Raw genomic sequence first — 16,526 nt, 5'->3', positions numbered from 1 at the left:
AGGATGGACTGGTTGGATCTCCTTGCAGTCCATGGGACTCTTAAGAGTTTTCTCCAGCACCACAGTTCAAAAGCATCAATTCTTCGGCGCTCAGCTTTCTTTATAGTCCAACTCTCACATCCATACATGACCACTGGGAAAACCATAGCCTTGACTAGACGGACCTTTGTTGGCAAAGTAATGTCTCTGCTTTTGAATATGCTGTCTAGGTTGGTCATAACTTTCCTTCCAAGGAGTAAGCATCTTTTAATTTCATGGCTGCCGTCACCATCTGCAGTGATTTTGGAGCCCAAAAAATTAAAGTCTGACACTGTTTCCCCACCTATTTCCCTTGAAGTGATGGGACCAGATGCCATGATCTTCGTTTTCTGAACATTGGGCTTTAAGCCAACTTTTTCACTCTCCTTTTTCACTTTTATCAAGAGGTTTTTTAGTTCTTCTTCACTTTCTGCCATAAGGGTGGTGTCATCTGCACATCTGAGGTTATTGATGTTTCTCCTGGCAATCTTGACTCCAGCTTGTGCTTCTTCCAGTCCAGCGTTTCTCTTAATGTACTCTGCATATAAGTTAAATAAGCAGGGTGACAATATACAGCCTTGATGTACTCCTTTTCCTATTTGGAACCAGTCTGTTGTTTCATGTCCAGTTCTAACTGTTGCTTCCTGATCTGCATATAGGTTTCTCAAGAGGCAGGTCAGGTGGTCTGGTATTCCCATCTCTTTCAGAATTTTCCAGTTTATTGTGATCCACACAGTCAAAGGCTTTGGCATAGTCAATAAAGCAGAAATAGATGTTTTTCTGGAAGTCTCTTGCTGTTTTCCATGATCCAGCGGATGTTGGCAATTTGATCTCTGGTTCCTCTGCCTTTTCTAAAACCAGCTTGAACATCTGGAAGTTCACGGTTCACATATTGCTGAAGCCTGGCTTGGAGAATTTTGAGCATTACTTTACTAGCATGTGAGATGAGTGCAATTGTGTGGTAGTTTGAGCATTCTTTGGCATTGCCTTTGGGATTGGAATGAAAACTGACCTTTTCCAGTCCTGTGGCCACTGCTGAGTTTTCCAAATTTGCTGGCATATTGAGTGCAGCACTTTCACAGCATCGTCATTAGGATTTGAAATAGCTCAACTGGAATTCCATCACCTCCACTAGCTTTGTTCATAGTGATGCTTCCTAAGGCCCACTTGACTTTACATTCCAGGTTGTTGTTTAAGCCACCCAATTTGTGGTAATTTGTTACAGCAGGCCTAGGAATTCAGTGCAGAAAACAAGAAATGAAAGTGTTTTATGAAGGAAGTTTAATGGACCCATGGTATGCTGGCTGAGAAGGAGACTAAGGTTAGGACTGACAAGACTTTGATGACCTTTCTGGGAACAGTTTTAGCTGTATATTCGGAATAGAATTCTTATTAGAGTGAATCAAGGCAGGTGGGGGGTGGGGCGGAGAATGAGGAGAAAGGAAGTTGAGGCAGTGGCTATAGACAACTTTTCAGAACATGTTCAGAGTGTAGAGGATGGTTGTGGGGTACGAAGTCAGGGGAAGATTCTTTTTTTTAACGATTACCATCCTAAGTATGTTTAAATGATAGTGGAAGTCATCCAGTAGGGAGAAAAGTTGATGGTACAAAGGAGAAAGGGAATTACTACAGATTCAGGTCTTTGAGAAAGCCAGAGAGGCTGAAATTCAGATCACCCAGTGGAGGATCTGGTCTTTGACAGAAGAAGGGAACTTTCTCCTACTGTACAGGAAGGAAGCCACAGAATATCATTCTAAATACTGTTAGATTCCTGGTGGAAGGAAGAGGAATTTGACAGACTGCTTCTGTTTTCTCAGCTACGCACTTACCTAAAAGTGAGTGGAGGAGAGAGAGGATGGGTGGTATTGGAGGTTGGAGTAGAAAGTAGAGTGAACCACTCTTGGGAATGGAGAACAAACTCATCAGGACAATGCAGTGGGTTTGTGGAGCAGTGCTGAGGGCTAAGCTCTGAGATTTGTGATCAGTTGTGTGGTTTATCCAGCCATATCAGCCTTGCAGGTGCAGGGCAGATACAGGAGAAAGAAAGTTCAGGACATTTACAAGCAAGACATTTAAATGGTAGACTATAGAATCTGTGGGCTTCCCAGGTGGCTCAGTGGTAAAGAATCTGCCTGGCAAGCAGGAGACGTGGGTTTGGTCCATGGGTCAGGAAGATTCCCTAGAAAAGGAAATGGCAACCGATTCTAGTATTCTTGGCTGGGAAATCCCATGGACAGAGAAGCCTGGCAGGCTATAGTCCATGGGATTGCAAAAGAGTTGTACATGACTTAGAGACTACACAACAACAACAATAGAATCTATGGTGGGCAAAGACAGATGTAAAGACCTAAGAGGGATATGTAAAGAATTGATAGGTTCAGTGAATTGGAAGCTTGGTACTGGGAAGAACATGAGTGTGGGCACTATAAAAAATAGAATCAACATATTTGTAGGAGAGACCAGAGAGAAAGATGCTCAAAATAGAAATTGTAAAAGTTGATGTTAAAAGACATTTTGAGAGGTAACTATGGACATAGATGGGTTGGAGGAAAAGATCGTTTAAGTGAGAGGGTTGAACTAGGAGACTGAGGAGGGAAGAATGGGAGACAATTGCTTAATCGGTACAGGATTTCCTTTAGGGTGATGAAAATGTTCTGGAACTAGGGAGAGATTAGTTGTACAACATGGTGAATGTACTACATGCCACTGAATAACTTTAAAATAATTGATTTTATTGTATGTAAATTTCACCTCAGTAATAATAAAGAATAAAAAACACATGAATTTTCTATGTGGTTGCTAAAGTCACCAAGATTGAGGACACAAGCAGAGACAGAGAACTTAGTGAGCCAGGTAGAAGGTTGTTAGTGAACTGGGGAGAGTGACTAAGCATGAAGTCATACCATTCGTACTGTTGCAGCAGTGTGTCATCCTGTACATTTGTTTCTGGCTTGCTCCATGTTCACTCAACCAGATTTTAAAAGACTTAACTATATACAGTATGCTAAACAGAAGGGAATGAAGGTAAGAGGGTAAAAGAAAAATAAACATTGACTCATACCATGAAAGCATTTATAATTAAGCAAAGGAGAAAATACACACAAAGCAGCTTTAAAACAAGGCAGTATAAGTAGTCCATCCATCTAACATCAGAAGAGGTTTGAAGGCAGGAATTATCTGTTTCATTTATATCATACTTAACATCTTCAGAAACTATGTGCTCCGATTCATTTAGCATCTAACATTTATCTAGCATCTAACAAATGCTAATAATGTGCTTTATAAATATTAACTGACATTCAGTCTCTTTGTTATCCTTGAATAGTGAAGTTATAAGCATGGTAAGCCAAAGTAAAAACAGCAATAATAACAATAGGTAATGTTGCTTTTCTTGTGCCCAGAATTGTTCAAAGCAATATGTGTATTGTGTGTGTGTGTGTGTATAAAATGTAATCTATGAGTAAGGTGTTATTACATGGGAAATTAGGCACAGGAAGGTTGAAAAACTTGCTCAAACCCATACACCTAGGAAGTAGCAGGACCAGAGTGTGAACCCAGACAGAGTAACTCCTGGCTCTACTCTTTTAGCTACCATCTCCCTCTTCTACCTAAGAAAAGGAACTTTTCCACACTGTGCTCTGAAGTCTGTGTCCCAAAGCAAACTTTCTCATCTTGTGCAGTCTTGTACAGACATCAAAGAGTGCTCACAGGAAATATTTATGAAGAATTACTCTCCTTCTTGTTTGTATACGTAGTTCAGGGAAAAATAATGACAATGTATTCATTACCAAAGGGAGACCAGTGGAGTTTGAGTTCTAGGCTCTGAGAGGTGGCTGTTTGTACAAACTCATTACCTCTCTGGAATGGTCAGTCTGACAGAGGGCAGGGTACAGTAGTCAGGGATGTAACGCAACCAACCCAGATGTGTTTTCGTTTAATCTGAGCTCTGCTCTTGACTAGTTAGTTGTGTGACTTCCTGTAAGTTACTTAACCTCTCTCTACCTCAGTTTCCTCATTTTAAGGATGGAGATAATTATTCTACCTACTTCCTAGGGTTTTTTGTGAGATTAAGTGTGATGATTCATGTAAACCACCTCGTACAGAACCTAGAGCAGAGTGAAGGCCCAATACAAACTACTCTCTTGCACACACTCTTCAGTGCTGCTCCATTTCTTGTTAAAGTCTGAACTCATTAGCATGGCCTGGAAGGTCTTTCCTTAACTCCTAAACCAACTCCAGCTTACCTCATCACTATCCACTTTCCCTCTGTAAATCTGTGTGTATGTGTGTATGTGTGAATCGCTCAGTCATGTCCAATTTTTTGCGACCCCATGGACTGTAGCTGCTCAGGCTCCTCTGGAGTGGGTTGCCATTCCCTTCTTCAGGGAACTATAAAGCTGAGATCCTATCATAATTGTATGCTTGTCATTCTTGCATGTACTTCATACTCTGGGGGTACCTAGCAATATCCCTAATGTAGTCAAAACACAATCCAATTCTGTCACCCACTAGCCCTTTGCATTTTTATTCAGAACAGGTAATTTTGCCCTGCCCTTCAATGTAAACATGGGAAGATCCCAGGACTTCTTAATTAGTGTGGAGTGCTACTCATTTTATAAGTCACAAATAACAGTCTTGATTTGTAGTAAGAATGTGTATAGTTAAGGAATTGGTTGAACGCCTTCATCTCTGTTCAAAAAGTGAGAGTTCTCTCCATGTGTGAAGGCCTGTGGTCATCTTCTGTTCTCCCCTCTCTCCCTCCCTCCCTGTGCAATAGCAGCTGCATCAGACTCTACCTGGGTGGAAGCCACCTGAAGCAGGACAGGTCAGGGAGAGGCTGTTCTTACTTGTTAACGTGTCTTCAGTTTCTCTGGATCTGGCAGGTGGCTAAACTTGAATCTTTCTTTTCTAGTGCCTCATGTACATCCTTTTTTTAAAATTATAATTTATTTTTTGGTTTTTAAATAGCAGCTTATTGAAAAGGATATTTGCAAGGGTCCTCAACCTCGGGGATCTAATGACTGATAATCTCAGGTGAAGCTGATGTAAAAATAATAGAAATAGAATGCACAATAAATGTAATGCATTTGAATTGTTCCAAAACCATGCCTCTACCCCAAGTCCATGGAAAAATTATCTTCAACAAATTTTTCTGTCTTCCATAACCAAAAAGGTAGGTGACCACTGGATATATAGCAGAAAGTGATGTAATTGATAGAAGAGGACCCACAATATCTGATTACTCTAATTCCTCTGAAAACTACTCCATACAGTGACTAGAATAGGGCCCTTATTGCAGAGTGCACAAGCTCCTTCCACACTGGTTACTAGTTTTGTAGAATCTGAACAATCAGCACCCTACTTCAAGTAGTGGAAGCTAGCTGACTTTTTTGTTTTGTTTTTTAATTGACGTATAGTTGATTTACAATGTGTTAATCTCAGGTAAGTGCCTAATGAGCTATGGAATGAGGTTCATGACATTGTATGGGAGACAGGGATCAAGACCATCCCCATGGAAAAGAAATGCAAAAGAGCAAAATGGCTGTCTGGGGAGGCCTTACAAATACCTGTGAAAAGAAGAGAAGCGAAAAGCAAAGGAGAAAAGGAAAGATATAAACATCTGAATGCAGAGTTCCAAAGAATAGCAAGAAGAAATAAGAAAGCCTTCTTCAGCAATCAATGCAAAGAAATAGAGGAAAACAACAGAATGGGTAAGACTAGGGATCTCTTCAAGAAAATCAGAGATACCAAAGGAACATTTCATGCAAAGATGGGCTCAATAAAGGACAGAAATGGTATGGATGGCAAGAATACACAGAAGAACTGTACAAAAAAGATCTTCACGACCCAGATAATCACGATGGTGTGATCGCTGACCTAGAGCCGGACATCCTGGAATGTGAAGTCAAGTGGGCCTTAGAAAGCATCACTATGAACAAAGCTAGTGGAGGTGATGAAATTCCAGTTGAGCTATTCCAAATCCTGAAAGATAATGCTATGAAAGTGCTGCACTCAATATGCCAGCAAATTTGGAAAACTCAGCAGTGGCCACAGGACTGGAAAAGGTCAGTTTTCATTCCAATCCCAAAGAAAGGCAATGCCAAAGAATGCTCAAACTACCGCACAATTGCACTCATCTCACACGCTAGTAAAGTAATGCTCAAAATTCTTCAAGCCAGTCTTCAGCAATACATGAACCGTGAACTTCCAGATGTTCAAGCTGGTTTTAGAAAAGGCAGAGGAACCAGAGATCAAATTGCCAACATCTGCTGGATCATCGAAAAAGCAAGCGAGTTCCAGAAAAACATCTATTTCTGCTTTATTGACTATGCCAAAGCCTTTGACTGTGTGGATCACAATCAACTGTGGAAAATTCTGAAAGAGATGGGCATACCAGACCACCTGACCTGCCTCTTGAGAAACCTATATGCAGGTCAGGAAGCAACAGTTAGAACTGGACATGGAACAACAGACTGATTCCAAACAGCAAAAGGAGAAGTCAAGGCTGTATATTGTCACCCTGCTTATTTAGCTTATATGCAGAGTACATCATGAGAAATGCTGGACTGGAAGAAGCACAAGCTGGATTCAAGATTGCCGGGAGAAATATCAATAACCTCAGATATGCAGATGACACCACCCTTATGACAGAAAGTGAAGAGGAACTAAAAAGCCTCTTGATGAAAGTGAAAGTGGAGAGTGAAAAAGTTGGCTTAAAGCTCAACATTCAGAAAATGAAGATCATGGCATCCAGTCCCATCACTTCATGGGAAATAGATGGGGAAACAGTGGAAACAGTGTCAGACTTTATTTTTCTGGGCTCCAAAATCACTACAGATGGTGACTGCAGCCATGAAATTAAAAGACGCTTACTCCTTGGAAGGAAAGTTATGATCAACCTAGATAGCATATCGAAAAGCAGAGACATTACTTTGCCAACAAAGGTCCGTCTAGTCAAGGCTATGGTTTTTCCTGTGGTCACGTATGGATGTGAGAGTTGGACTGTGAAGAAGGCTGAGCGCTGAAGAATTGATGCTTTTGAACTGTGGTGTTGGAGAAGACTCTTGAGAGTCCCTTGGACTGCAAGGAGATCCAACCAGTCCATTCTGAAAGAGATCAGCCCTGGGATTTCTTTGGAAGGAATGATGCTAAAGCTGAAAGTCCAGTACTTTGGCCACCTCATGCGAAGAGTTGACTCATTGGAAAAGACTCTGATGCTGGGAGGGATTGGGGGCAAGAGGAGAAGAGGATGACAGAGGATGAGATGGCTGGATGGCATCACTGACTCGATGGACGTGAATCTGGGTGAACTCCGGGAGTTGGTGATGGACAGGGAGGCCTGGCGTGCTGAGATTCATGGGGTCGCAAAGAGTCGGATACGACTGAGCAACTGATCTGATCTGATCTGATCTGATCTCACTATTGGATCCTTCTTTCCTTGTGTTTAGTCCTATGGTATAGGACCCTGGACAAACAGAACCAGCCCCGTTTCTCACGTGGCATACATCAGGTCCCTGGGAAATACACACACTGACAAACTCTAGCAATGCTCATGAATCCCAAAGCAGCCACTTCTCTTCTGTAGCCGTGGGTAGCTTTCACTTTCACAGGGGGGCACCAGGCACCAGCCAAATGCAGGGAATACATTTTAGCCTCTGTGAATGGTCCCTTGAAAGATCACGTCATCCCTAGACTAGAGCAGGAAGTATTATCTCCCCCTCCCCCGCCAGAAGACTGCTTTCCTCAGAAATACTGACAGCAACAGCTCCCTCCAAAGAAACCTTTCCAAATTTCTATCCCCGCACACCCTTTTACACCATTTGATAACCTTATCTAGCTAAAGGAGCCCAGAAATCTTGGAACTAGTTTGCTCACATTCCTTTTATAAATTATGGCCCCTGGGGAGCTTGCCTCATACAGGTCTCTGAATCAGATTTTTTGGCGCTTCATTTGACACTGAGATTCCATCTTATCATCTGAAATGTGTGTGTGCTCTCCTCCCCTCTGTTTGCTTGCTCCTGACTCACCTAGCTGACCCTTGTCTATTTTCAACACTTAGAATGTCTCTCCCTTCCTCCCACCCTATAACCCCACAAAATGGGTTGATCTCTTCTGTTTGTATTTCCATGGTAACCTTTGCCCACCTTTATCATAACCAGTCCAGTTCATTCTGTATTAAAACCATTTCCATGTTTGTCTGTAACCTCATGGGACTGGAAGTTCTGGAAGACAAGAGATTCTTAAAATTTACTGTTATATCCTCAAAGGCTAACAAAATACAATGTAAATTCCCATTAGCAATAGCATAAAAATCCTCAAATATCTTAGGAATTTATGTAATAAAAAAGATATGCAAGACTTCTATGTCAAAAACTAAAAATCTCAGTGGAGTCTTGGAAAACTCAACAAGCCAAAATTTCAAATCTGATTCCATAATCGATAAGAAAATGCAAAGAACCAGGATCCTCTTGAAGAAAACAAAACAAAAGAGAGAAAACCAGGAGGGGAGACTTGCTCTACCATATATTAAGACTTCTTATTTAGTCAGAGTAACTGAAATTGTTGTTATTGGCACAAGTAAGGACAAACACATCAGTGCTTTGGAATAGAAAGTTCAGGAACAGATCTCCTCACACACATTGATTTATGACAGTGAAGGCACCACAGAGCAGTAGGAAAAACAGGCTGAAAACAACCATTAAACAAACAACATGAAATTTAAATTATGAAATTATGTTCATCAGAAAAACACTAGAGAATGAAGAGGGAAGCTGTAGAACAAAAGACTTTCGCAGTATATATAATTTAAAAGGGGTTTGCATTCAGAATATATTGGATTGGTCAAAAAGGTCATTCAGGTTTTTTGGAAATAGGTGTTACGAAAAAAACTGGATGACCTTTTTTGGCCAGCCCAATACTAAGGATTACGAAACAAAAAGCAAAAGGTAAATAAGACAGGAGAAAATTGAGTAACAGACTAGAGCGATTCACAAAAGAGGAAGTACAAAAGGCCACCAAACGTGAAAACGTACTTGACCTTGTCAGCAATTAGGGAAATGCCAAGTTAAAACCTCCACTAGAATGGCTAAAATTAAAAGGACTGACAATCTTAATTGCAGGCCAGAATATAGAGCAGTAAGAACTCTGATAGACTGCTAATGGGAGTGTAAATTGGTATAAACATCTTGGAAGACATTTTGGAGTTATCTGAGAAAGTTGAATACAGGCAGACCCTTAGGCCAGCAGTTCTCTTCAAGAGAAATATGTGCACATGTACACCAGGAGACAAGTGCAGAAGTGTTGATATTAGCGTTCATAGTAGCCTCAAACTGGAATTTGGTTTGAACCAAAATTGGAACCAAAACTGGAATTTGTTCATGAACCCAAAGGTTCATAAATAGAAGACTGAATAAATAATAGTGTTATATTCATAAGATTGAAATCAAGACTGCAGTGAAAATGAACTGCAGTTTCACACAAGAATATAATTGAATCTCAAACACAATATTAAGCAGAAAAAGCTCATCACAACAGGATAGTTACCATATGATTTCATTTATATAAAATTATATAAAATTCAACAACAGGCAAAAGAAAATACAGTATTTAGGGATTCATATTTAGGTGGTCAAACAAGCAAAAAAAATAAAACAAGTCACTATATTAAATCAGAAAAATGGTTACCACTGTGGTTAGTGAGACAGTTGTGAATAGGTAAGAGTATGTGGGAGACTTCTGAGAGTATTATCAAACTTTTATTTCTGGATAGTAGTTAAATCAGGGGTCCCTAACCTCTAGGATATAATGCCTAATGATCTGAGGTAGAGCTAATATAATAATAATAGAAATAAATGCAATGTGCTTGAATCATTGCAAAAGCATCTCCCCACCCAGCCTTCCCTGGTCCATGGAAAAATTATCTTCCATAAAACCCAACCCTGGTGCCAAAAAGGGCGGGGACTGCTGAGTTAAATGGTTGTGTTTTATAATAACTTGTTCAGTTGAACAGTTGTGTTTCTTTGTGCTTATCATCGTAATTTTTTTTGTAATTACTTCCTCATCTTCATAACAGCATATTTTACTGACTAGCAAATTTAAAGGATTGAAGGCTTTGGGACTCTTTTAACTGCAGATAACAGAAAATGCAACCCAAACTGGCTTAAGCAAAAAAGGTAATTTTATTGGCTAACATAATTAAAGATAGAGTATAGACATGCTAGCTTCAGATGAGGCTTAGGTTGGGGCTCATACATGGTGACCGGGTCCTGGTTTCTTTTTATATCTGAGGTTCTTTTACTTCCTTTGGCAAATTTTCAAATTGGCTCTTCCCTTTTGGATCTAGGATGGCCTCCTATAGTCCATGAAATTACAGGAAATAATTAATATATATGACAATCAATAGCCATTTGTTGGGATGGCCAAAAAGTTTGAGTTTTTCTGTAGGATGGTATGGAATAGCTCAAATGAACTTTTTTTTGGCCAATCCAGTATTTAGTTGGATATCATCATGCTTGAAAAGCAACACAGTTTTATTTTACTAACCATCTCAGACTTACTTAGAATCAAGACAAAGAAAGTGACTGGGCAGGACAGAGGGACACCAGTGTAGCTTAAATCTGAAGACAACAACAAAACATTTTTTTCCTTTGCTGATGTGAGAGATTCAAAATAGTCACAGGCACTCAGACTAATTAAAAACAAATAAGACATAACAATAACATAATGAGTGAAACTTGATTGGATTTTGGTTAGGAAAAAAGTTGTCTGTAAAAGATATTTTAAGGAGAATTGGGGAAAATGGAGTATTGGCTGGACAATAAAAAGATTTAGGGAATTACACTTTGTTTTCTTCAGTGTAGTAATAGCATTTGGTAATACTGGAAAAAGCTCTTATTTTTAGAAGAGGCAGGCTAGAGCCTTTAGGGGTGCAACATGTTGATGTCTGCAACTTACTCTCAAATAGCTCAACAAGAGACACACACATAGATAAAGCAAATATTCAAAACTTTAACAAGTGTTGAATGTTGAATGAATCTAGATGGTGAGTACATGAGTGATGATTCTAATATTCTTTTAATTCTTCTATATATTTGAAGCTCTTCAAAATAAAAAGTTGGTGAAATAAAAAATGTTTGGGGGGGAAAGCTAAAAAATGCTGACCAAACAAAAAGCTGACATATTTCTATGTTTTTTCTTCCTGAAGTCTAGGCATTACTTGCACAAGAGGCAGAAAAAGATAAATTTATTTTGGTATTCAAGCACTATACAAGATCTATTGCTTTTCCAATTATCCATGAAAATATTTATTCAACACTAACTATGCATCTCATTGTTAATAGGGAGTTATAATTTTATCTCTGTCTGACTTTATTACAGATTAACTGTTGCCAACCAAATACCAAAGATGGGAGGAAGAAAACTAGAAACGGCAACCCACTCTAGTACTCTTGCCTAGAAAATCCCATGGATGGAGGAGCTTGGTGCAGGCTACTGTCCCTGGGGTCACAAAGAGTCGGGCACAACGGAGTGACTTCACTTTACTTTGAAACATAAACAGTAGCCTACATCATTTATTTATTTTTTGTTATAATCCTGTGAAGTAAATACTGTCATTATCACTGTTTACAGATGGTAGATGGACTCATTTGTATACTTGGCACAGACAGGATCCCTCATCTAACAAGTGGGGGACATCTGAACCTAAGAGTAAATCTCTCATCATACATTGCTGGTTGGAATATAAAATGGAGTGGTCACTTTGGAAAACAGTCTGGCAGTTTCTCAAAAAATTAAATATTGAGTTACCATGTGCATGCATGCTAAGTTGCTTCAGTTGTATCCCATAGATCCTATGAACTGTAGCCTTCCAGGCCCCTCTATCCATGGGATTTTCTAGACAAGAATACTGGAATGGGTTGCCACGCTCTCCTCCTGGGGATCTGCCCGACTCAGGGATCAAACCTGCATCTCCTGTGGCACCTGCACTGCAGGTGGATTCTTTACTGCTGAGCCACTAGAAAAGCCTTTGAGTTACTGTATAACCCGGCAATTTAATTCTAAGTTTATACCCAAGACAAATAAAAATATTTTCACACAAAAGCTCATAGTACATAAATGTTCATAGCAGCACTATTCATAAGAGTAAAAAAGTAGAAAAAACCCAAATATCCATCAGCTGATGAATGGATAGACAAAATGTAATATATTCTTACAATCGGATTCTATTTGGCAATTAAAAGAAATGAAGTACTAATACATGCTACAACATTTTTGAAACTTGAAAACACTATGCTCAGTGAAATAAGCCAGACATGAAAGATCGCATCTTGTATTACTTCATTTATATGAAACATCTAGAATAGGCAAATGTGTAGAGACAGAAGTTGTTGCCTAAGGCTAGAGGAAGGGAAAGTGACTGCTAATGGATACAGGGATTTTTTTCTTTAAAAGGGGGATAGTGATAAAGATGTTCTAAAATTGATGGTTGTACAATTCTGTAAATATACTAAAACCCACTGAATTTTACAATTTAAAATAAGTATAATGTATGGTATGTGAATTATATCTCAATTATATTTCAAAATAGTGACTACTAAACCATGTTGCCTAAGAAAACTATAGATTTTCTCTTAGAATTGGCTTTCAAAATCAAACCATGGAGGTAGCCAGGTTGAATGCGATTTTATATCTCTCAGTTTTCATTCCAATCCCAAAGACAGGCAATGCCAAAGAATGCTCAAACTACCACACAATTGCACTCATCTCACATGCTAGTAAAGTAATGCTCAAAATTCTCCAAGCCAGGCTTCAGCAATACGTGAACCATGAACTTCCAGATGTTCAAGCTGGTTTTAGAAAAGGCAGAGGAACCAGAGATCAAATTGCCAACATCCACTGGATCATGGAAAAAGCAAGAGACTTCCAGAAAAACATCTATTTCTGCTTTGTTGACTATGCCAAAGCCTTTGACTGTGTGGATCACAATAAACTGTGGGAAATTCTGAAAGAGATGGACATACCAGACCACCTGACCTGCCTCTTGAGAAACCTATATGCAGGTCAGGAAGCAACAGTTAGAACTGGACATGGAACAACAGACTGATTCCAAACAGCAAAAGGAGTACGTAAAGGCTGTATATTGTCACCCTGCTTATTTCACTTCTATGCAGAGTACATCATGAGAAACGCTGGACTGGAAGAAGCACAAGCTGGAATCAAGATTGCCGGGAGAAATATCGATAACCTCAGATATGCAGATAACACCACCCTTATGGCAGAAAATGAAGAGGAACTCAAAAGCCTCTTGATGAAAGTGAAAGAGGAGAATGAAAAAGTTGGCTTAAAGCTCAACATTCAGAAAACAAAGATCATGGCATCTGGTCCCATCACTTATGGGAAATAGATGGGGAAACAGTGGAAACAGTGTCAGACTCTATTTTGGGGGGCTCCAAAATCACTGCAGATGGTGATTGCAGCCATGAAATTAAAAGACACTTACTCCTTGGAAGAAAAGTTATGACCAACCTAGATAGCATATTGAAAAGCAGAGACATTACTTTGCCAACAAAGGTCCATCTAGTCAAGGCTATGGTTTTTCCAGTGGTCATGTATGGATGCAAGAGTTGAACTGTGAAGAAAGCTGACTGCCAAAGAATTGATGCTTTTGAACTGTGGTGTTGGAGAAGACTCTTGAGAGTCCCTTGGACTGCAAGGAGATCCAACCAGTCCATCCTAAAGGGGATCAGCCCTGGGTGTTCTTTGGTGTTCTTTGGAAGGAATGGTGCTAAAGCTGAAACTCCAGTAGTTTGGCCACTTCATGCAAGGAGCTGACTCATTGGAAAAGACTCTGATGCTGGGAGGGATTGGAGGCAGGAGGAGAAGGGGATGACACAGGATGAGATGGCATCACTGACTCGATGGACATGAGTTTGAGTGAACTCCAGGAGATGGTTCAGTTCAGGACTGAACTGAACTGAAGATTCTTCTGTTCTAGAGAGTTAACTCTTTTTGAATTCAACAGAGAAAACCTTCGAAGTACCCAGAAAATACTAGGACTGAATAGATAGATGACTGAATAAATGAATTCATGAAAATGCTCCTTTCCCTATATTTCCAATGTTGGCTATCCAGGTTCTTTGGATTTTGGCCCCATTATGTGAAGTCTGGTATATGAGATTTTATCTCTGGATCTAAAATGTGGTACATAACTGGCCACCAGTTATCTGCAGATTTGAAACAAAGGACTGTTTTTATGTGATCATTCAGTTCAGTTCAGGCACTCAGTCATGTCCGACTCTTTGTGACCCCATGAACTGCAGCATGCCAGGCCTCCCTGTCCATCACCGACTTCCGGAGTTTACCCAAACCCATGCCCATTGAGTTGGTGATGCCATCCAACCATCTCATCCTCTGTCATCCCCTTCTCCTCCCGCCTTTAATCTTTTCCAGCATCAGGGTCTTTTCAAATGAGTCAGCTCTTAGAGTTTCAGCTTCAGCATCAGTCCTTCCAATGAATATTCAGGATTGATCTTCCTTAGGATGGACTGGTTGGATCTCCTTGCAGTCCAAGGGACTCTCAAAAGTCTTCTCCAACACCACAGTTCAAAAGCATCAATTCTTCTGCACTCAGCTTTTTTATAGTCCAACTCTCATATCCATATATGACTACTGGAAAAACCATAGCCTTGACTAGATGGACCTTTGTTGGCAAAGTAATGTCTCTGCTTTTCAATATGCTGTCTAGGTTTGTCATAACTTTTCTTCCAAGGAGTAAGTAAGTGTCTTTTAATTTCAAGTCTGCAGGCACCATCTGCAGTGATTTTGGAGCCCCCCAAAATAGTCTGCCACTCTTTTCACTGTTTCTCCATCTATTTCCCATGAAGTGATGGGACCGGATGCCATGATCTTAGTTTTGTGAATGTTGAGCTTTAAGCCAACTTTTCCACTCTCCTCTTTCACTTTCATCAAGAGGCTTTTTAGTTCTTCACTTTCTGCCATAAGGGTGGTGTCATCTGCACATCTGAGGTTATCGATATTTCTCCCGGCAGTCTTAATTCCAGCTTGTGCTTCTTCCAGCCCAGCGTTTCTCCTGAGGTACTCTGCCTAGAAGTGAAATAAGCAGGGTGACAATATACAGCCTTTACGTACTCCTTTTCCTATTTGGAACCAGTCTGTTGTTCCATGTCCAGTTCTAACTGTTGCTTCCTGACCTGCATATAGGTTTCTCAAGAGGCAGGTCAGGTGGTCTGGTATGCCCTTCTCTTTCAGAATTTTCCACAGTTGATTGTGATCCACACAGTCAAAGGCTTTGGCATAGTCAACAAAGCAGAAATAGATGTTTTTCTGGAAGTCTCTTGCTTTCTCCATGATCCAGTGGATGTTGGCAATTTGATCTCTGGTTCCTCTGCCTTTTCTAAAACCAGCTTGAACATCTGGAAGTTCACGGTTCACGTATTGCTGAAGCCTGGCTTGGAGAATTTTGAGCATTACTTTACTAGCATGTGAGATGAGTGCAATTGTGTGGTAGTTTGAGCATTCTTTGGCATTGCCTGTCTTTGGGATTGGAATGAAAACTGACCTTTTCCAGTCCTGTGGCCACTGCTGAGTTTTCCAAATTTGCTGGCATATTGAGTGCAGCACTTTCACAGCATCATCTTTTAGGATCATTCAGTTCAGTTCAGTCCAGTTCAGTCGTTCAGTCGTGTCCGAGTCTATGTGACCCCATAGATGGCAGCCCACCAGGCTCTCCCGTCCCTGGGATTCTCCAGGCAAGAACACTGGACTGGGTTGCCATTTCCTTCTCCAGTGCATGAAAGTGAAAAGTGAAAGTGAAGTTGCTCAGTCGTGTCCAACTCCTAGCGACCCCATGGACTGCAGCCTACAAGGCTCCTCCGTCCATGGGATTTTCCAGGCAAGAGTACTGGAGTGGGGTGCCATTAGCAAGAGTTAATTCTATAAGGAACTCAGAAACTAGCCTTTTGGAATGGCTAGAACTGTAAGAAATATACACTCTTGCAAACTCTGAGCTGACTTCTTCCTCAGTGTTGAATAAGATTAGTGGACAGTAAGATAACCTGATGCCTCAGTAGATAAAGAATTCTCTTGAAATGTAGGAGTCTGCCTGCAAGGCAGGAGACCCAGATTTGATCTCTGGGTGGGGAACATCCCCTGGAGAAGGAAATGACAACACACTTTAGGATTCTTGCTTGGGAAATCCCTTGGACAGAGGAGCCTGGTGGGTTACAATCCATGCAGTCCCAAAAGAGTCAGACAGGACTGAGTCAGTAAACTGCTACCAAGATAACCTTTAGAATCCTGAACTGCCTGCCATTCCACAAACATAAACACTCCACTTATTTCCTTCTAGCACATTACGTTAATTCCTTTTATGACCAAGATATGGCAGTTGGGTATATCCTTAAGCTTGGTTCCAGGTACTTACCATGTTTTTCTCCTGACCTTTCCCGATTTGTGTGCTTTTGAGTGTTTCTAGAAAGTACTTGCTGTCT

This window comes from Bos grunniens, chromosome 7 (genome assembly GCF_055505025.1).
Source record: "Bos grunniens cultivar Pamir isolate PY7600 chromosome 7, Bosgru_T2T1.0, whole genome shotgun sequence".
Taxonomy (NCBI): Eukaryota; Metazoa; Chordata; class Mammalia; order Artiodactyla; family Bovidae; genus Bos; species Bos grunniens.
This window is presented reverse-complemented; position numbering follows the sequence as displayed.